Raw genomic sequence first — 23,736 nt, forward strand, 5'->3', positions numbered from 1 at the left:
TAGCCTATAGAAAGACACTTCCGTGTTTGCCAGTTATTGTCTCTTTTTAATAACAAAACTCAATATCTCAAAACAATTTATTATGGAAAGTTTGAATCTTAAAAGGGAAGTTTTTAGATGTTTGTTCAGATACTATTAGACACAACATTTAAAGAAAAAAATAGGACTTATTCTAATAATAGTACTAGATTAAAGAGTACCAAATATATAAGAATAAATATAAATGTTCAATTATATGATAATCTAAACTAGGATTATAGCTAAAATATAAAACCTAGGAATATAGTAATAGTACAAGACATAGTATACAAACAGAAATGGAAAGAGATTAAAATAAGTAAACATGTATATAGATAAAGAATATAAATATGTCCGCAAGGTTGAGAGGTTGGCAAAGTTGGCAACATGCTCACTTTATATGTGGAAGATGTAAGATTTGATTCTCACATGGGGTGATTGACTGGGTTTTCAAAAGCCCATAACTACAGTTAGCCTGGTACTAATTTATGAACTTACAATGCTATGAACAACTTTACACACAGTAAATAAAATAGAAAAATATAAATCATCTGAACTATAAATTAATAAATATGAAAATAACAACTGACTTCCTCCCTATAGTTAGACCAGGGAGATAATGTGAGATACATGGGAAAGATGATTTTAGAGACATTCAGTTTGGTCAACTTAGAATAAAAATTTTGAACACCTGTTTAACATTTTTTATTTATAATAACTCACTGATGGGCTTTTTAAAGATGATGCGTACTAAAAATATGAATCTGAAGCATGAGCTAAGCATTGTTAATCTAATAGAGAATTTCAAAGGACGTTTATTTGCCTTTTTCAAAAAACTAGGAATATGTTATTCCATTGTAGAATGAGTTATATCATTAGGTAATTTTTTATTTGTTTCAAAAGTTTTGTCCATAGCAGAAGATTTCATATTGTTATATATAAAATATAAATAAGTTCTGTGCATAAATATGATTTCATTATAACTGTTTTTCACTCTTATATAAATATCTGATTTTAAATGCATATCTATTAATATTAATGGATTGAATAATCTAGTAAAGAGGGGGCTTCTTTTCAAACACTTTAAATAACATAAAGCTCAAACAGTATTTCTACAAGAAACACATTTACTTAATAAAGATGTAATAAACGTTCATTAAAGAATTATTTGGTTTTAGCAGGTTCTGGATTTCAAGCTAAAAGAAGAGGAACCCTCATTTAATTGAAGAACTCTTCAGTAATGCCTAAAGAAAAAGATACCTATGTTGATGAAAATGGTATGTTAAGCAGTGTTATAACTGAGCGGAATAGAAAACTATATACATTGGTGAACTACTGCTGGATTCCAGGGGTTGGAGCTAACGATGCAAAATATTACTTAGACACTATATCCTATTGCTTGAAACATGACATCATAATGGCTGGTAATTGTAATTGTATTTTATCAGATAAAGATTCCCCCGCATATAGAAATTCTAGAATCACATCTTCAGCCAAACAGTTAAATTTTGTAAATCTAATGAATTTTAAGGACCTATATGAGCTAATGAAAGCAAACTCATTTCAATTTACCCATTATTCATATAGATATGGAACACAAATATTGATAACATTTTTGTCTCAAGCAATCTATCACATATCAGAGAAGTTTCAATAGTTTCAAGTCCATTATCAGACCATAATGCTATAATTTGTAATATTATTTTAAAAACTGACAATTTAATACATCACAGGAGATTACCAGCGTACATTATTAAAATAAAAGATTCAAGGATTGGTATGTTAAAGAGATCAAAAATGTCCTATAAATAAACATGAATGGTGAAGTATCTGACATTGTAAGGGATTCATTAAAGGCTTACTTATATGGAAGCTGATATATTAGTATAACAAGTGAATGGGACAAAGAATTGAATATACTACAGGCCAAAATAAATACACTACAGTTAACTCTAAAACTAAATGACATTATCAGTCATTCTATACTTAAAAACTTAAATACAAAATATGTTGAAATTCTAAATCATAAAGCTTCAATAAACCTGGAAAAATGTAAACTGCAGGCATATTAAGTAAACTCTTTAAGCTTGCATAAACCTACTCTTAGAACAATGAAAATGAATAAACTAAATCATATGAAAGAAATTATAGTGCATAGAAATAATAAAAAAGCACAGATATTAAAGGTATTCTTAAGGGCTTTAAAATAGTTTATGAAAACATAAATAATAATACAAATAACCTAAATAATGATGACATAGTTAAAACTTTTCTAATGGAAAATATGAATAATAAAATAACAAGTGAACAAATAAAAAGATACTATGCCATTCACTTGAATAGAAAAAAAATCAAATAAAAAAGTTAAAAAATAATAAGGTGCCGGGCTTAGATAGTCTTATACTATAACTATGTAAAATGCTACAGGATGATGCAGTTAAAATATTAGATAAAGTCCATAGAGAAATAAAAACAACTGCTGAAGTCCCCCTATCATGGAAATATCCCCTTATATCACCTATTTTAAAACAAGATAAGGATCCTACAAAGTGATCATCATGCAGATCCATTCACTTTTAAATGTGGACTATAAGATATCTATGTCCATTTTTGCTAATAGAATTCATTTACTTATACCTAAACTAATTAACAATGATCAAACTGAGTTTATTTTAAATAGACAAGTACAGGATAATATAATTAGAATACTTACATTAATAGATTGTACAAATAAAAGAAGAACTTTCTATCGTTAGTTCGATTTAGGTAAGATTTTGACTCAGTTAATTGGTCATACCTGTTTAAAACATTTAAAATGAATAATTTCTCACCTGAGCTAATTGCATTCATTTCTATGTTATACAATAACCCTTGTGCTTTGTGTTAAAATAGGTTCAGTATCATTATCAGCCCCCTTTTTCCATTTTTCTACATGGGGTCGGGGTATCGTGTTAACTGTCATCAACTCTCTCAATTCAGTGCTACACTCCTGCCTTCTTCAACACTCATGCCTGACTATTGCAGATCTTCTTTTATACAATCCATCCACCTCTTTGCTGGATGTTCTCGCTTCCTCTTACCTTCTTCCTGTCTGTCCCAAATATTCCTCACCAGATTGTCTTCTGCTTTTCTACACATGTGCCCAAACCACCGTAATCTGTTCTCCTTGAACTTTTCTGCAATTGGAGCTACTTTGGGTTCTACTCTTATGTCCTCGTTTCTTTGGTTGTGTGTGCATCCTATGACCTTTCTCAGGCACTTAATTTCCATCACCTCTAGCTTCTTCAACTGTTCTGCCTTTACTGCCAAGGTTTCTGTACCATACAGTAGTGTTGGTCGCACTGCTGTCTTGTATACATTACCTTTCAGTTTCTTTGGCATTCTTCTGTCATTGACTACACATGATACTCTACGATTGTTAAAATAGGCTACTTTCTTTCTAATTCTTCTAAATTACAAAAACACATAAAACAAGGCTGTCCATTATCACCTTTACTTTTTGCATTATCTATAGAACCCTTTGCTAATAGTAGTAGATTCAATAAGAACATTAATGGTATCAAACAAAGAAGATTCTAAACTAAAGATTTACCACTTTGTTGATGATATTTTACTAACAATAGGAAATATAGAGAATTCATTAGAACATATAATTAGTTCTATGAGTCAGTTTGAAGAAATCTTAAACTTAAGGTTTAATTATAATAAAACAAGTACATTATTAATAAAATAAAAAAAATCATACAAAATATTCTAACTTCAGTTGGAATAGCAATTAAATGAAATACCTTGGTATAACCATCATGTCTAATAGTAAAGAAATTATACAAGCAAACTTATAACAGGTTGTTGATAAAATTTAAAGTTCCATCACAAACTGGAACAAATTCTTCTTTATCACTGAAGAACAATTAATGCTTACTAATATTCTCCCTAAAGTATTGTTTGCCTTACAATCTTTAGTACTATCTCCACCAAAACATTGATGAACTACTTAATTTTGGGGGGCATCCTAATAAACCAAGAGTTTCTTTTGATTGGCACAGAAATGGTTTGAATAATGGTGGAATAGGATTCCCTGATATTTAATTCTATGCTACTTCAACAATTGTAAAAGTTATAGCATTGTGGATGAATTAATTTTATGATTCAAAATGGAAATAAATTCATCAAGAAATATTATTAGTAAATGATAAATATATCATAACCAGCCATAAATAAATAGGCCCATAGGCCCTAATACTTTTATCTGGTCATTAAAAGATATTTGCATAAATGGAATTATATCTTCTTATCAAATTCCCTATTCACATAACATCATTTCCTCTTTCCAAAAGTTCACATATTCTAACCATTGTATTAAAGACTTAATATTTTCTATGTTTCCAATTGCATATCCAAATGACTGATTAGAGATTCCAAACTTCAATAAAATGCTAGCATTGAAACTACAAAGTAACTTAATTTATTGGCATCAAATCCGAAATGGTACTGATATATATATATATATATATATATATATATATATATATATATATATATATGTGTGTGTGTGTGTGTGTGTGTGGAATTGCTACAGAATCGTGAAAGCCCAAAATCCTGAAAACCAAAATCCTGAGACCAAAATCCTGAAAACTCAAAATCCTGAAAACACAAAATCTTGAAAACTCAAAATTCTGAAAACACACAGGATACCAACACTTACTATATTCCAGCACGAGTACATACAGAAACATATTATCCTTCAACTATATGCAGAGGGGAAAGCCCCCTTGCACCCCCACAGCACCAGTTACTTAAATATAACAACTCCAAGATTGCACTTCAGTACACTAAGTGCAATCTCAGATTTGATATATTTAAGTAACAGAGGTGTTGTGGGCACAGTCCCCCACATGGGGTGTGCATGGGGGCTTGCCCCATGGTTATATTTGGAGAAGAGTAATATGGTTTGTGTTTTATTTGTTTCTGTATGTACTTGTGCTGGAATATAGTAAGTATTGGTATCCTGTGTATTTTCAGGATTTTGAGGTTTCAGGATTTTCAACTTTCAGGATTTTGATCTTAGGATTTTGGGCTTTCAGGATTCTGTAGCACTCCTATATATATATATATATATATATATATATATATATATGTATGTATATGTGTGTATATATATATATATATATATATATATATATATATATATATATATATATATATATATATATTTGAAAATTTAAGGTCTAAATACAATCAAGATTCTGAGAATTGGTTAATTTTATAAATATTTAGAGACTTTGTGAACACATACATTAATAAGATATTTAACCTAGATAAGAATCATTCCCCAAATTATCAGAATTCTTAATAAATATCAGTAATAATACAATGAAAAATAAATCATATTTATCAGAAATTTATAAAATTCTTAAGTTAGATTTCACATATTTAGACAATTTCTATTGGAACTAATCCCCAGAAATTAATATTTAAGACATCTCTGAAGAATACAAGAAAATAATTTTAAAATCTACAGACAAAACTATGTTTTCATTATATTGGAAAATTTTCAGTTAGAAATTCTTACACAGAGCTTTTGTCACTCCTAACAAAATGACAATTGTGTATAAATCAAGTAGAATTAATTGCTGGAGATGTGATTCTGAAACAATAGCTGACTGGATGCAAATGGTATATGAATGTGAAGTCATCTCCCCTTTTTGAAAAAAAATAATAACTTAATTTAAGTTCTATGGTCAGATAGATGTAATAATTCTAATTATTTAGTTTTATTTAATGATTTGATTCAAGCTCTATCATCAGAGAGATGTAATATTTCTAATTATTTAGCTTTATTTAATGATCTGATTGGGCGGCTGCGGTGGTGCAGTGGCTAACATTGTCACCTCACATCAAGAGGTTCTCTGGTTTGATCCTCAGCTGTGGTGCCTTCTGTGAGGACTCTGCATGTCCTCCCTGTGGTCACGTGGGTTTCCTCTGCATGCTCCATTTTCCTTCCACATCACAAAGACATGCTGTAGGTGGATTTGACACTCTAAATTGGCCCTAGGTGTGAGTGTTTGCATGTGTGTGCCTTCTGTGGAAGGTTGGGTGCAGGGCTGGCAACTCAACACCATAAAACCTCACTGCCAATCATAAGTGGACAGTTGATCCGCTGTGGCAACCCCTAGCAGAGAAAAAGCTGAAAGAAGAAGAAGAAATTTAATGATCTGATTCCTGAGATAATTCCAAAAACCCAAGTGCCTCTTCTTTAGTCTATTCTTGCTATAGCCAGAAAAGTAATTACTAAAAAGTGGAAAAGTAAATTTACCCCCTCTAGTGTTAAAATTATTAGTATGGCAAAATTGCTTGCAGTAGTGAATTGTATACTATACAGATAAGAACTTCTAATATTACACATTGGTATAAATCTTGGCTTAAACTTAAAGACTTGCTTGAAAAATATTAAATGTTGTTGATATGTATGACTTTGATGTATTGATCAGCTGTGGACCTGTGTAAATAGTTATTTGTTTGTTTTATAATTGATTTGTTTATTTATTGTTTTGAAACCAAATAAAAAAGTATAAAAAAGAAATTAGTATTCCAATAATCATCTACACGAAGGGTACAAAGCCACCACCTTTGCCTAAATTTAGCTGATTTCTTTTAGGATAAATTTCAGTCTTAGGAAAACTAGCTAAAAAAAGTGGACACTTCTGCATTTTTTTCTGATAAAGCTCCAGTAATGCATCAAGATTTGTCAGGGTTAGTGGTACAAATAAGGTAATGCCTTCCTGGATGATAAGGTGATCACAAACCCCTCTGTAACAGCTATTAGCATTTCCTGTTCAGTTCTGAAGGGATGTCACCTGTGCTGTATCTGCACTCCCTGAAACACTTGCAGCTGTGGGTGTAGTGGGGGGTGGTGGAATGGCCATTCCCAGTGGTGGCTGGTGACATCAAAGCAAGGGACTGCTAAAGGAAGCAAATGAATGGAGTAAATGGAATGAGACAGGTCTTTATTACAGCAGATCAGTGGCCATTACCTTTAATCAAACAAAATGTTGTGATTCTTTCTCATCCACAGGCTGCCTCAGTATGTAGCCACTCATTAAAGACACTTTACTGACTACATATACACCACAGATGTCTGACTTACAATCAGCATTAAGTAAACTTAAACTCTAGACAATGGAGTCCATGGGCCCCCTATTGCACTTCCTCAGTGTCCCTCTTACATTTCCACTCACCTTGTCCCCACAGCATTCAGATGGATTACTTCCTCCTTTCTTTTTCATACTTTATTTTACTTTTTAACCCCTACACTGTCCTTTTAACACACCATAACTGTCCAAGATTCTACTGTGGAGGATATATCTTAAGCCAGGGTTATAAGGGTCACTAGTCCCCCAGAAGTCATAGAGTTCTATATGCTCTGAGGTACATTTTAAAGCTTTTTTATAACCTTTTGATTTAATGATGACCTGAACAAAAATTCATGAGAAAGGAAAAAATTCAAGAGTTTCAAGGGAAAATAAGCTGTGTATAAAATGTAATGTTCAAAGCTAGCAAAATAGCAGTTCCCCAATAAACTATGAAGACAAAGGCAAGGATATATAAATCACCTTTGGAAATAATGTCTGCCTTTTGCCCCTTCAAAAGCAATAGTTACCTTCTGCATATCCCCCTGATGTTTGAGAAGGAATACAAACTACAAATGACCAAAGGTAGATATACAGATCTGGGAGAAGAAATTAAAGCATATGGATAAAACTCAAACAGAGACAGGGAGAACATTCAGTTTCCACACAGAAGGAATCACAGCCAAAAACTCAACCAGAGAACCATGCACTGCTGGATGGTAACCTCTCCAGTTGTCCAGCAGACAGTAAAAACATCCAATACCTAATACAATATCCCAAAATCAATTTGCAACCACCTTTGTCTTAAATTCCTTTGCAGAGCTGATATAAAACCTCAGTTGTAGTACAGAACAAGCTAAAAACTGATTACACCAGTTGGTAATGTTCACAACCAATTTTATTTAATATAAATCCTACAACTAAGTACTTTTATCCTCTTTAATGGGGCTTCATCAGAGTTACAGTAAGATAGATCCTTGAACCATTTAAATGAAAATCCACCAAACAAATTCTTTAGACCATTAAGTTTTGTTAAAGTAATATCTTACTTCCATGTTTAAAAAATCCATTCTTCTTTAAAATCAATTTGTATATATTAAGTTCAAAAACATTATTTTTCTCACAAGAAATACTTTAAAAATTCATAAAAAGACATAAAAAATATTATCAAATATATTTGTCTATGTATTATTTCGTAGACAGTAATAAATATAAATATAAGATAATTCCCTTACTAAGTCACAAACTATTTGCTCTAATGTTTAAAACACTAACTATAGATGTGCAATCATTAATTCCTGGGGGTTGGCTTGCATTTAACCTCAATTGTAAAGTTAATTATTTCAGTTCTAATCTACTGTCTACATCTCCCCCCAGCCAATCTAATAATATAGTCTACAATGAAAAACCTAAATTTACTGAAATTCAAGCACGTAGTTGTGTGTTTACATAAGTAATTATTCATACGATATTTCTTAATTTCATAAAGGTGTTCTCTCATCCAATCGCTTAATTTACAGATAGTTTTCCCCACATAGATTGCTATACATCCACTGCATGTTGCTACATAAACAACATAGGGGGTGTTACAATCCCATTTGCTGGGACAAGAAATACTACAAGGAAAACCTCCACCAAGAAATAGGGACACTCGTGTATGACTCTGCATAATTTGCATTTACCACACTTTACCATAAAATGGACTCAATTATTAAATAGGCCGTTAGCTTGATTTTCTATCAAATTTTTAACATTAAAACCTTTATTGTACACCACTGTATGTTGTTGGCCTATTATATTCTTTATTTCTCTGGGGAATACTGAATGCCATAATTGTCTAAAGGCTCCTACATAGTTTATCTCCTGATTGTACGGTACTATGAATGATGACATCCTGTTTTCTCTACTGTTTCACTATTAGAAGGTACAATGTCTAATGAAGGGTTAGATATTTTTTCTGATAATAAAGGTGCAAACCTACCTGTCCTACTTCATTCTTAACTGATGTTAATAGATATTGTATTAAATGATGAATTTCTCTTTCAAAATCTTCTTCCGTGCTTACAAATATTGACAGTTACACCATCTGTCCTTTAACTATTTCCCTCTTCTGATGTATTTATATTTGCCTCTTTTGAGACTAAGAGGACCATTATGCTTCCTATTGAAATGCTGGCACGTGAAATGCAGAGTGCTGACAAACTGGAAAATAAGACCAAAAACCCAGAAGAAGAATAGTGAATCTTGAACATCTTTCTTCTCTTTTAAACTTCTTTTTTGATGGAGGACAATCCCTTTTGCACCCCTTGAACTCATATATACCAACTCTAAGATCATCATACCTCAGAGAAAATGAAACATTCTGGGAAATTACCATCTCAGACTTAGTAAATGTATGTCTGTTTTGTTGAACCTTTCAGTCTCTGTGTTCCAGGACTCCCTCTAGCGGGTCCCAACATTTCAAATGGTTACTGAATAGTATGGATTTTTTTTTTCCTTTCCTTGAGAATCGATCATTTTTGTGTAATCCTTTTGCTTCAGTGTCTCAAGAGACTAGACATTATTTGAAGTGTGTTTACAATTCAGCTGATACCACTTCCAGAGCTGCTAGAAATTTTATGAGAAGGTTTGCTTATTTGCATTCACAAAACCTTCCTGAGGATGTATAAGCTGAAATTCTGAATTCTCCCTTAGGTAGAGAGGGTGCATTTTGACCATCTGCTGACACTGTCCTTCAAAGCATGATGAGAGAGGGAAGCTGATTCATGGAGTTTAACATGTTTTTCAGCCTTTCTTCTCCAAATTTGTCAAAGGTTTTACAGCTACCACTTCAACATTTTACAAAAAGTAAAATAAGTAGACACAGCAAGCTGATGGTAAGGAGACTTTTGAAAAGCAATGACAAGAGGCCTTCAAAAAGAAAGGAGGACCCCTCCAAGAAACTATGACAATCGAACAAGGTTGAATTTCTAATTACAGAATTATCCCCTTCCCACCCTGGCATGCCTTTAATTTTTCCCAAAAATCAGGCTCTCAGTTTCAATCGTTGGCAAAAAATAGTCTCAGACAAATGGGACCTGAGAGTGAATTGTCAGTGGAAGAAAAAGAGACCAAAACACACAAACATAAAATAGATGCTGGTAGTTATAAGTGCTCTTAACGCTCTCAATCATCTATGCATCCCAGGACCATTACAAGTGGTTAGATAACACTATGGTAATATGATACATGAATAAACATAGGGAACCAGACCTTAACACTAAGGGCAGACTAGCCTTGGTAACCTAGAATATAACTTTTCAGATCAATCACACTCTACAAGCATCTTACATCCCATCAGAGCAAAATTTTGTGGCAGACAAGCTGTGCAGGACCAGGACAGATCCTCATGAATGAAATCTGGATCAGGAGACTTCCAGTAATTGCTCCAGCTGTGGGAAGCATCTCAGATAGATTTATTTACCTCTATTCACATCAATCAGTGGGCCAAATTCTGCTCCAGGACTCCATGCAAGGAGGCCTGGAAAATAAATGCTTTTTCTTGTCCTTGGACAGGAATGTTCCTGTATGCTTTTCCACCCTTTCCACTGATATACAAGGTCATTCTGAAGATTAGGAAATAAGTATTTTCTTAGCAGCAACTTGGTCCTCAGTATATACCATTACAAATCATACAAACTAGATTCCTTCCCCACATGTAAGGCAGGCTTTGACAGGACAGTTCTCCAGGGGGTCCTGGACCCTCACACTTCCTCTTCTCAGTTAGCATAACCTATGATAATCTACCCATAAAGCTAAGGCTACTGCAGCAGTGATCAAATGATGAACATAGCATAGTTATATAAGTAAACTTACCATAACAGAAGTGATTCAAATGATCACAGCTGCAGTAGCCACTCCCTTCCTCTTTCCATTCAACTTACTTCTGTATGTTTTTGTTTACAGAGTTTGGACATTTAATTTTAGTTTCCTAGCACTGATCTTTGCAAGGCTCTAGCCTCCCTCTCTTAGATGGAATGAAAGTTATGAAGTGTTTGTCATCTAAACCATTTCTTTTTCATCAGCTCAGCTTGAGTTCTTTAATAGTGTGGATGCATGGAATTTGGCTGTTATATCCTTAGCAGGATATAATACATTTAACCAAGGTTACTGTAGCAATGATCATTTGAGAATCTGCTGTTATGCTAAGCTTACTAACACAACTGTACTTTCATGATCATTTCATGTAGAGCACTGACTATTACTGTGTACAACTGTTCAACATGTGTCCATGCAAGGAAGTACGTTGCTGGATCAACTGTAGAGAATTATATAATTCTTTGAATATCGTAGGTAAAGTCATTCTTCGAGACATTAAATTACAGAGTCATGTTCCTAGATTAAAGTGTTGTGCACTAATTGTATACCAACCATCACATACATACACAATATACTACAGGCATGGTATGTAGCTAAATATATAACTTAAACACATATTAAAATAAAGAAAGACTCGTGTCCATACTTAGTAGTAGAGGCACTGCACCCACAGGACTTAAGATGGATGATAAGTATCTGCAAGCAGTCATAGCTTAGTTCCTTACTTCAGGAAAATGTATTTACCTTAACTGTAACACCCATGTGTATACTGAGGGTCTGTTTTATTCTGATCACATAAATGGGCAAGAAGAATGTCACAATCAGTTATAAGTACAGAGCAGTATGAATGCACAACATATCAATGACGTAACACATTAATTGGCACAATGAACACCTTTCATTACATTTTTATCAAATACAAAATGGAACATAAAATGACAACTAGTGTTTTAAAATCATAAAGGTTTGCATGTATACACACAAATATATATATATATATATATATATATATATATATATATATATATATATATACATGGGATCTGTACAGATACTCGACTGCATCTTTCACTGAATCTCAATTTGGTGAGCATACTTGCAAGAAAGTGCTGTTCACCGAAGCAGTACTTTCGCGTAAGTATGCTTGTTGTTCCATTTGTACTACGGTGCTTTTCCCCACTGTAGTGTGACCTTCGAGTGAAAATATTAAAGTAGGGTGTGTGGGGGGTACAGCCCCCCACATCGGGGGGTGCAGGGGGGCATGCCCCCTGCTTTCAAGTAGATTCTGTTTGGTTTTGTTTAACATACTTTAACTAAAGTGCTTTTTCGATGAAAGCACTTTCATTAAAGTGTGTTCGGTGGTAATGGAATCGAGCTTTTGAACTTTTGTACAAAAGTCCTAGATCCATATATATATATATATATATATATATATATATATATATATATATATATATATATATATATCAGTAGATAGATAGATATGGATCCCTGACAGAAGATCGAACATTCATTCACAACAGCAAAATTTAGAAATACAAACCCACATCAGTGTAAACCCAGAAAGTCATATGTAATGCTAGAATCACAAACGCTTCTTTTTGCAGGGGGACAAATCCCCCTACACTCCCCACACTTCTTGCTAATTATATATACAAACTCCAAAATCACACTGCAGTGGGGAGAGGATCAAAGCTCTAATCCTTACTGCAAAGCAATTCTGCATAGTGACATCCTGCAATGTTTGACTTTCTGGGTTTTCAGTGATGTGGGTTTGGTGTTGCAACATTCACTGTTGTGAACGTTCGATCTTCTGTCAGGGGCATATGTGTGTTTGTGTGTGTGTGTGTGTGTGTGTGTGTGTGTGTGTGTGTGTGTGTGTGTGTGTGTGTGTGTGTGTGTGTGTGTGTGTGTGTGCATGTGTGTGTGTGTGTGTCTGTGTGTGTGTCTGTGTGTGTGTGTTTGTGTGTTAAGTGATATATCACCACACACATTTCAGTATGTGCTGAAGCGCAGGTGTTTTTCATTGGTGGTTCAGTAGCCCAAATTAATTATGAAACAGTTAAACTTCATTAGATTGACCAATACATAATTTCAGGACTTTTCTTCTTTCTTCGAGGTTGTGTGACCCTAGAGTTAGTATATTTAATTTCTGGGGATCTGGAGTTTATCAAACCCCCCCCCCATGTAAAAGCTTTTTATTTTTCTTTTGGTAATCACAAAAGTGACCTATTGGTTTATATTTGCTATTACATTTTTTCAATGATTTAGTGACAATTAATGGTAATTGCCAATGCGTTTGTTCAATGTTTTGTATTTCAATCAAACACATTGGTGATTATTCAGTATAATCTCATATACACACACACACAATTGTATTAGCAGTTGTGAAAATATTCTATTTTCACATTATACATAATCATCTCCTTTAATCAATGTAATGTTTTATCACAAAGTAACAAAAAAGCTCTCGCCCTGCTCCCACATGTGAAAGGCTATGCACGTCATATCCCCTGATACTTTACTTCTTCTTCTTTCGGCTTTTCCCGGTTAGGGGTCACCACAGCGGATCACCTTGTCTGCTCATGATTGGCAGTGGAGTTTTACGGTGTCGAATTGCCAGCCCGGCACCCAACCTTCTACAGAAGGCACACACATGCACACACTCACACCTAGGGCCAATTTAGAGTGTCCAATCCACCTGCAGCATGTCTTTGGGATGTGGGAGGAAACCGGAGCACCCGGAGGAAACCCACATGACCACAGGCAGGACATGCAGACTCCGCACAGAAGGCACCCCAGCTGAGGATCGAACCGGAGAACCTCTTGCTGTGAGGCTGCAATGCTAGCCACTGCACCACCGTGGCCGCCCATCCCCTGATACTTTACTAATTCCAAGATTTGCACAACAGTGGGAATAAAGAAAAAAACTTCTTTAACCTCATTGTCTGCCAGTCTTGCACTAACTCACTAAATGTTATGACACTTGCAACACATATACAACCATGCTAATATAGACTGTATACACAATTTCACACACATATACAAACACACTAACTTCTTCAGCAGACAAATACACAATTTCACATATTAACTTGGCACAAAACTGACATACAAATACCACAAACAATAAACAATACCTCTGCCAAATTCCATTGTTTTTGAAGTGGGGCATGCCCCCTGCACTTCTCATATGGGGGTCTGTTCCCTCATACCCTCTGCTAATTATATATACCAACTCTGAGATAGCACAACTTCACATCAGGCCTTGACTGGGCTGTGCAATCCACATCTCAAGTGTCTTCAGGCAATCTCCTGTTTATTTCTTTACTGATCCTCCAGAAGAGGAACTAACTTCCTGTCTTACTGTTGCAGGTTACCTCCGTACATAACACAGTGGTTAGCAATGACTTCCTTGTTAGCTTGTTAACACAGTCAGGGGTCTAACTTCCTGTGTGAATGTTCCCACACACCAGTCACTTTGCTCTGACCTTAAAAGTGCAATATACATTACTATACTCACAATGCTATGCTATAGTTGCACCAATATGGAACCACGGGTTTGAGAGCTCATTCTGCTGGTATGTGGTACCTGATAAACTCTTTGGCCTTCAAGTTTGCTAGTCTAGGCCTAACAGTAACTGCAAACTGACGGGATTACAGAGATTGCGCCCATCAACAAAATTTAGTGCTGCCATCAAGTCTACCTAAATAGCCATTGTAGATAGCTATGATTACTTACTAACTTTAAATGACTTCCCAATAAATAGTATTTAAAGGCAATAAAAAGCATTTCAAGGAATATAAGGCACATATTATTGCTAAACAATATTTGTTAATGTCTGAGTATTTTTCTTTCCTCACTGCCAGTTACCTGATGATTTACAGTTAAAATGATCATCCTTAATGTCCTGGAATAGCACTGCTCATAGACATCCTTCTAATGCACTGTTAGAGTAAATTATTTAGAAAAATAAGGCGTCTTCAACACAGGCTTGAAAAATAGTGCAGTAAATGATTTAAAAGTTTCAAAACACCGTTTCTTCATAGTTTCATTCTCTTTTCGAGATGATTGAAACTGCAAGTAATAGTCACAAAACTGAGCATAAATATTTCTGTAGTATCCAGCTAGTCCAAGGATAGCCTTCACCTTTATCTGTCTTTTAGTGCAGAAGGTGATATAAGCCAGATTTTTTAAGTTCCCAATTTTGTGCTAATTCTAGTCTCACCACTCCTCTTCCTTTAAGGTATCTGAAGTACTTGCCTAGCATCAGGTTCACTTTAATTTTATTTAACATTTACAGTTAAACTTGCCTGCTTTATGGATTCCAATACAGCATACACTTATGGGAGGTCAGACTCCCAGTGTTATTAATGAATGATTATGTCATCTAGTTATACTGCAGCTGAACTCCTATAGTTTAACCATCAGCCTTTGAAAGATCGCTAGTGCTCCATGCAGGCCAAACAGTAACAATGTGTAATGAAACAGGGGTTACTAAGGCTGTATTTTTGTCAGACAGAGAATGAGTGGTACCTGTCAGTGACCCGTTATTAAGTATAGGGTAGTTAAGTCTAGATTTATTCAGTACCTGGCCTTTTCAAGGTCCTCTATCAGTTCATTGGTTCTAGGCATAGGTTAGTACCAAACACTGATTATGCCACTCAGTTTCCTAAATTTATTACAGACTCTAATACTTGTATTGGGTTTAGTTGCTACTGGACTACTCATTTACTATGTGGCTCTTCTATCATTCCTAGCTTGAAAATAATTTAAGCATCTTCTTTTACATACTGTTTTTGTGACAAATGTATATTTTAAATTCTACTTCATTCCAGGTGTTATGTTCTGTCACCTTAGTTCTCTCATGCCTTTCTGAAAACATTTCCTTATTCCTTAATAGAAATCAAATTACTTCCTGTTTTTCTATTTGTTATACTTCAAGTATTGGTTCTCTGCTCCTTCTAGTATGCACTTCATCTTGTAATTTCACTACAGAACTCTCTACTCCTTTCCATGGCTTTACAACATTCCAAAGGTTGCAGTCTACTGGCCTCCCTAATAACTAAGAAAACTCCAAGGATGTTTTTCAAACTTGTTTCATGGAATTTGATGCTCTGAATTCCTTGGTCTATGCAAAAGTAACCTGCCTGATCATATTCACACATCTGGACTCCATAATAACTAACAGAACAAAAAAAGGGCTCTTTACAAACTTGTTGCATGGAGTTTTGTTATTGAAAGTCCCTGCTCTATAGAAAAGTAACCTATGTAAGTACATTCACTGAAATAATTGTAAAGTTTGCTCTGTTGGACTGCCTAATAACTAGGTCATCCAGCAGAGTGAAATTTCTAGACTGTACTTTATATTACAGCATACTTAGGGACACAAGAGAGAAATAACAAAAAGGAGTCATTGGTGTGGAAAAAATATACAAAAGAGCCCAATTACATATACATATTTACCCTACATAGTAAGCCTGCTTCTGTGTTAAGAAGAGAATCGCTGTTATTTGGATCCCTGCTTTGTGCACGTACTAAAACCAAAATCCCAGCTGCTGAGTAAGAGCACAGAGTAAAACAAACACAAAATGCACATACCTTAGGGAAAATACAGTAGAGTTGTGTAAAATCTTATCATAATTGTAGATGTCCTCGCCTTCACCACTGCAGTTTTCATCATGTATGGGATTCCCTGCCATGGAAGCCCCACATCTGGCCAGTCTACCAAAGCCTACCATTGTTTTAGGGTAAGTTGAACATCACCCAAATGTTCCTCATGTAGTGTAGGGCATAAAGGTGATGTTCAGGCATACCAAAATCAGCTCTAGCTCTGGAAATACCATCCAACTTGTAGTGTTTAGTAAAAGTATGAACAGAAGACCAGGTAGCTGATTAGGATCATAGGATCATAGGGGGTTACTAGGCTAATGGCCCTGGGGTGCTTACAAGCCTAGCCAAGAGTTTATCCCCAAAAAAGAAACCTCAGTCAGCACCTGTCACTCCTGTCAGTGAAGGACAAAGGTGGAACCTCTGGGACAAATTTGTGGTTTCCCATCCACTCATCAAGGTTGCGCTTGTACAGGGTCAGCGAGGTACTCTGTTTGACATGTATGGGAAGTCTATTCTACAGATGGGGCAGCTTCTGGGAGACAAACCTGTCTCTCCAGCAAGTTTTGCTGATGTCGCATATTAGACTTAGGCCTATCACATGGATAATGTGCGAGGAGTTAGATTTATGGATATGGAATATCTCTAGTAGGGCAGGGTCTGATAGACGAGACACAGATCACCTCTGAGCAATCTGTAGGATATCGAGTAAAGTGATAGTGATTTGAGCCTGTCCACATAGAACAGGTGTTGGAAGCCATGGATTCTCTTTGTGAGGTATTTATGTGGCCTTTCCAGTTGATGCAGGTGTTTGGAAAGGTACATACCAAACGGGGCATTATACTCAATTACGGGTCTAATAAGAAAGAAGTACGGAGAGGTAATAACCTCCTTTTTTCTAGATGCAATCCCTTTACTTATGAGATGAACCAAGTACAAGGCTTTTCTGACCCCTGCCTCCACATGATGGTCGAATGTGAGATTGTTGTCAACCTGAATACCCAGGTCTTTCACCACAGGTTGTGTGTTTAGGGAGTTGCCGTTGATGTGATAATCAGTAGGGGCCGTGTTTTTAATGAATGGTATGATAATACATTTTTTTGCATTTAACTTAAGGCCATGCCTTTGCCACCAGTTATTTGTAGCTGTGAGACCCACTTGCAGTATGTTAACATCATTTGGGGAGTCAATGACAGCACCCAACTTAGAGTCATCTGCAAACTTGGTCAGCCACAGGCCCTTTGTCTTTGCCTGGACCTCTGAAAAGTAGATGCCAAACAGTAGGGGTCCCAGGATAGATCCCTGGGGAATACCACTAGTGACAGGTCTGCTGTCGGAGGTGGTAGCACCTATTTTGGCCTTATGGGTCCTATCTGTGAGCCAGTTGGGCACCCATCTGATGAAATAGGGATTAATACTGAGTTGTGTTAGCTTTTTGATGATGCCCAAGTGGGGGATTGTGTCAAAGGCCTTGGCCAGCTCAAGATAAGTATGTACTGACTTTCCCTCATCTAGTGCCTTGGTGGCAGTCTCATAGAAGTCAACTAGGTTCAATAGGCAAGATCTGCCCCTGATGAATCTGAATTGGGTGGGGTTGAGTGTTTGAAGATTGCCTATGTCCTTGTTTATGAGATCCATAATAATACTAATACTACTACTACTAATAATAATAATAATATGCTCCATGGCTTTACAGATCAGATTTGTCAAGCTAATGTGGCGATAGTTTCCAGGTCAGTGGTGACACCACCTTTGTGCAAGGAGATGACAATGGCGGTTCTCCACTCTGCTGGAATGAAGCCTGTAATTAGGCTGTGGTTGAATAGGGTGCTCAATGGCGAAGCTAGTTCTTGCTGGAGATGGTGCAGAATACAGCCTGGATATTATCTGGTCCCATGGAAGCTGCGTTCTTTGCCTTGGATAGGGCCTTTAACACTTGGGTTGTGGGAGAAGTATGGTGGATGTCGACTGGGCCTTTGGAGGGCAATAAGGGGGTGAAGTTTGCGCTGAACCTATCAGCCAGTAGGTTAGCTAAGTTGGCAGGATCAGTGTAAGTGGTACCATTAAGTACTAATTCGGAACAAACTTGGGCTTTGCCATAGAGGTTCCCAACATAAATGAAGAAGGACTTGTGGTTTCCCTTTGTTTCAGAGGCTAGTTTCAGCTCATAACTGGCTTTGGAGTTTTTCACTAGTGATCTAAGAGAATTAGTGTCTAAGCCCTTGAAAAAAGCACCAAAAGAAGCCACACCTATAGTAGAATGAGTCTTTACAGAAGAATGAAGGGTATTGCCATGAAATGTGCAACAAAAAGAAATAACCTTTGAAATCCAAGCAGAAATAGTTTGCTTGGAAATAGCTAATCCTAATGATCTAGGATAAAAGGAAACAAACAACTGATCATATTTTCTGATAGCTTTAGCCTTATCCAAATAAATTCTGTGCTGTCTATGCATGTCCAAAGAATGCAGCACCCTCTCACTGTCAGATTGTGGAGAGGGGAAAATAGGAAAATTAATAAACTGATTAAGTGACAACTCATTAACCACCTTTGACATAAAAGAAGAATTAGTATGCAAGGACACCCTGTCCTCATGGAATATCAAAAAAGGCAAACAAGCCATAAGGGCTTGCAATTCAGTCACCTATCTGGCAGAAGTAAAAGCTAACAAATGAATTGTCTTTCAAGAACACTGTTGCAAGGAAACTGAAACAGCAGGCTCAAAAGGAGCCTGAGTCAATTTCTCCAGAACAAAATTTAAGATCCCAGGGAGGAGGAACATCCTTCCTGGGAGATCTAATATTAAGGACACCTTTAAGAAATTGCTTAGCCTCAAATTGAGAAGCTGAAGGAAAAGTTAAAGGCAGACAAACAGAAAAAGCTAAGTTATCCATAATAGAAGAACAGGCCAAACCAGCATTGAGCATCGCACACAAATAAGAGAGAACCAAAGGAACATCCACAGTAAGTGGGTCCAGGTTATGAGAGGGACACCAAATAGAAAATCTCTTCCATTTAGATCAGAAGGATTTCCTAGTGGTAGGTTTCCTGGTCTCCTGCAGGATCTGCAGCACACCCTCAGAAAAAAGGTGTTTACAACAAATCAAAACCCTGTCACCCACAGTGTCAGTTGAAGCATGCACAGGTGGGGATGGATGAGAGGTCCCTTGTCTTGTGTGACTAAATCTACTCTGTGAGGTAACATGATGACTGCCCTTGGCTAGATGCAGAAGCAGAAGGAACCAGTGCTGTCATGGCCAAAAGGGAGTCACCAACAAGATTTTGGGAACATCCTATTGAATCCTGAACAGGACTTTCGGAATGAGAGGAAGGCAAGGGAATGCATAAAGAAACATTTCCTTCCAAGAAAATGAGAGGGCATCCACTTTCCACACCAGAGGACCTGGGGCTCTGGCACAAAACAGAGGAAGTTTATTGTTCAGAGGGGAGGCAAAGAGATCTAGTTGAGGAGTACCCCATGGTGAACGATGTCCAGAAATGCATCCCTGTGAAGCATCCATTCATGGGACTGAGTGAAGGACTTGCACAGAGTGTCTGCCACAATGTTCTGATCTGAAGGTATATAAACTGCCTGAAGAGTCAATTGATACTTCATAGCCAGATCCCATACCAGAAATGCCAACCAGCAAAGCAGGTAAGATCTCCCCCCCCCCCATTTGTTGATACACCACATAACTATGGTAATGTCTGTGAATACCTTGAGAGGCCCTGGAGAGAAAAGAGGATGAAAGGCCTGAAGAGCCTTTGACATTGATGTGCTCCTTCTGTTGATGAGGTGACTACACTCTCTGTACCTTCAGGAAGCCAAAAGTTGCTACCCATCCCATATCTGAAGTCTCTGAGAACAGATCCTGAAAGGGAAGAGGGAGATGAAAATGGAGCCCTGGATTCAGAGACATCTGCTGAATCCACCAGAGAAGTTCCTTCTTGAGACAAGGAAGAAGAGGAACTGTAAAGTCTAGAGGATGTGCATGTTGAAGCCACACCAACTTCAAAAACCACTGGAACTTCCTCATGTGGAGTTTGGCCAGAGGGAGCATCAGAATGGTGGAAGACATGAAACCCAGAGCACTCAAAAACTCCTTGGCTGAAATGGAGGCCAGGGGAAGAAGAGTTTGAAAGTAAGAAATGAGAGTAAAGGTCTTTGGAGGAGGCTGGGATGCCAGCATTGGTACCATCTGAATCCTGCAACTCAGAAAGACATGATCCTGAAAAGGAGTCAAAGAAAACTTTTTGAAGTTTATCGTGAACCCCAGGCTCTGAAGAACAAAAAATGACAAATGAAGATTTTGCAAAAGGATCTCTGGAGAAGATGCCTGAATCAGCATGTCATCCAAGTAAGGAAATATTTGGATCCCTTGAAGCCTGAAAAAAACAATAGCAGGAGTGAGGCATTTGGTGAACACCCTTGGGGCAGTAGAAAGGCCAAAGGGCAAAGCACAGAATTGAAAATTCCAGGAAGCAACAAAGAAATGCAAAAACTTCCTGAAAACAGGATGGATTGGAATATGGAGCTAAGCATCCTTGAGATCCAGAGACACCAGAAAGGCCTGAGGGAGAAAGAGAGGAAACAAAGTCTGAAGGGACAACATCCAAAAGGAAGGCACCTTCAGAAAAGTGTTTAGATGAGAGAGGTCTAGAATCAATCACCAAGTACCCTCTTTTCTGGGCACAAGAAACATTCTAGAATAACCCCCCCCCCCTTTTCGGACACAGGCACCTTTTGAATAGTAACCTGAGACAAGAGATCTTGAACCTCTGGGAAAAAAGGAAGTTGTTCCCAAGGAGGCTGAGGATAAAAGGAGGATGAGATATCTACACCATGAAGTACCCCTGGCAAATAATTGACAGAACCCAAGAATCCTGAGTGATTTGAAGCCAAACAGGAAAATAAATAGAAAGGTAAAGAGAAAGAGGAATGTGGCTAGGAACAGATGGATAGTCAGACGGCACCTGGCTTGTCAGGAAAAGAAGGCTTCTGAATCCCTGCAGTCTGTGTGACCTTAGCAGTAGGAGCCCGCTTACCACCCTTTTTACCTTTAGCTGGAGGGCAATATTGCCTACAAACAAAGGCTGGTTTAGAAGGGTAGTTTCTCTGAAATTTAGACATGGGAGAAAGAAACACATGTTTAAGCTCCTGAAAGGCCTTAGTCTTGTCCTGAAGAGACTTAAACAAGCTAGCAGCTGCTTCCCCAAATAAAAGTTTATTATCCAGAGGAGGATCCATCAACTTAGCCTTAATATCATCAGGTAAAGGCTGAAGCCCAAGCCAAGAATACCTCCTCATTACTGAACCAAAAGCAGCAGCCCTAGAAGAGGCATCTGCTCCATCATAACTACATTTGATAGAATAATGAACTACTTGACAGGAAGTCCCTGCCAAGGAAAGAGAAGAAGATTTACTCTCAGAATCTGAAAGATCAGAAAAAATTTGACAAGCCTGAGAAGGAAGAGCCAACACATACCTAGATATATCGGTCTGATAATTGCTTGCCCTAAAAGCTAGGGTAGCAGAAGTATAAAACTTCTTACCCAGCTTGTCCATGGTTCTGCTGTCCTTGTCAAAAGACAGTAATTTGGACAAAGGAAGCAATTGAGATGGCTCATCAGAGGCTACAGACACCACAGAGGGATCAGCAACAGGACATTTGAACAAAAAGGAACAATCCTCAGGCACCCTATAAAACCCATCAGGCTTCTTGGGAATGAGGAGCAAAGAATCAGGTGCTTTAGAGGCATTGGAAAAACCATCCAGTAAAGCAGCCAAAACAGGAATGGCTGCAGCTTTAGGAGATTCCATCTGCAGTAACTTACAGTACCTCGTATGGATATCAGAGATCTGAGCACAATCCCACTTAAAAATTCCATCATCCTAGAGATTGTGTCCCCAAAGGAAATTTCCTCAGAAGGAGTATCAGGACTATTAGATTCCTCTTCCTTTGACCCATAGTCCAAAGGAGAAGGAATCTGAGTAGACTAAGTAATGGATTCTTCATCAGAATCCAACTCTTCCTCAGAAGAATTCAGTTCACTGGGCCTTTTAAGTGGAGAAGAGGACCAAGGAGGTGCAGGAATCAAAACCCCTTGAGGAGGCCTTAAAGACAGTAAAGCATTAAATAACCCTAGAGTAAAGGCCTGCCACTCACTTTTTGGATCCCTAGGAGCAGAAAAAAACATGTTTAGTTTTCTGTTTCTTTTTTAAGGGAATGTCCGCCCTAGTAAACTGAGAAGTCTCTGACTCAGGATGGCATTTGACAACCATACTAGGAAGTCTTCCTTAAGAAGAATCTGCGGACTCCCCTCTTGATGTCTCGGTAAAAAATCAACCAAGGTTCCCCCTGAATGTCCAAAATGGATGCATGCAAAGCCTCATCAGACATGCTGCCCTCCAGATCTTCACCGACCACCAACCAGGTCGAGGCAGAGAAATCCAACAACACAGCCAGATGAGCCTCTGGGTTTGTAACAACCTCAGGAGAAACACCCAGCAGAGGCTGGACAATGGAAGGTTCTGGTCTTACCTTTTTCACCTGCTTCGTCCTTGACAGCTGACTCCTGGGGCAGGAAGTTATTTCCATTGCATCTTTAGCAAGAAGCTTAAGACACTGTTCTCAAGATGCAATGAAAGGGAAGAAAGCCTACTATGAAGGGTTTTTGGGATGAATGCCTGACAAATTGAACAAGATGTATAGTCATGAGAAGCTCCTAGGCAAAAAAGGCACTTATCATGGTAGTCTATATGGGGAAGCTGTCTCCCACACTGGCATTTACCCTTTCTGGATGACATTAAACCCAAACAGCACAGAAAAATTCAAGAAAAAGAAGAAAACCCCAGCCAGATACTTATTTACAATGGTGAGGACTTCAGCAAACAGGAGTAATTACCAGAATGCAAAAAAGCAGTAAAAATGGCAGAAAACTTACATAGACAAAAAGACTGATGGTTAGGAACAGTGTTCGGACTGCTGGCAAAGAAGTCCTGAGGATGGTACTCATGAATGTCACCTTTATGCCTTACGCTACATGAGGAGCATTTGAGTGACATTCAATGTACCTTAAAGCAATGGTAGGTTTTGGTAGACTGGCCAGATGTCAGGC

At 37.2% G+C, this 23,736-nt stretch overlaps 1 protein-coding gene across 1 annotated transcript in view; it reads right to left on the reverse strand.

Annotated features, from left to right (window-relative positions):
- LOC122801198 (phospholipid scramblase 1-like) overlaps positions 1 to 23,736 on the reverse strand; it is a 621,378-nt gene that overhangs the window by 51,618 nt on the left and 546,024 nt on the right. The gene's annotated exons all lie outside the window — the stretch shown is intronic.

The sequence above is a fragment of the Protopterus annectens genome, chromosome 4.part1 (genome assembly GCF_019279795.1).
Source record: "Protopterus annectens isolate FY-2018-M chromosome 4.part1, PAN1.0, whole genome shotgun sequence".
NCBI lineage: Eukaryota > Metazoa > Chordata > Ceratodontiformes > Protopteridae > Protopterus > Protopterus annectens.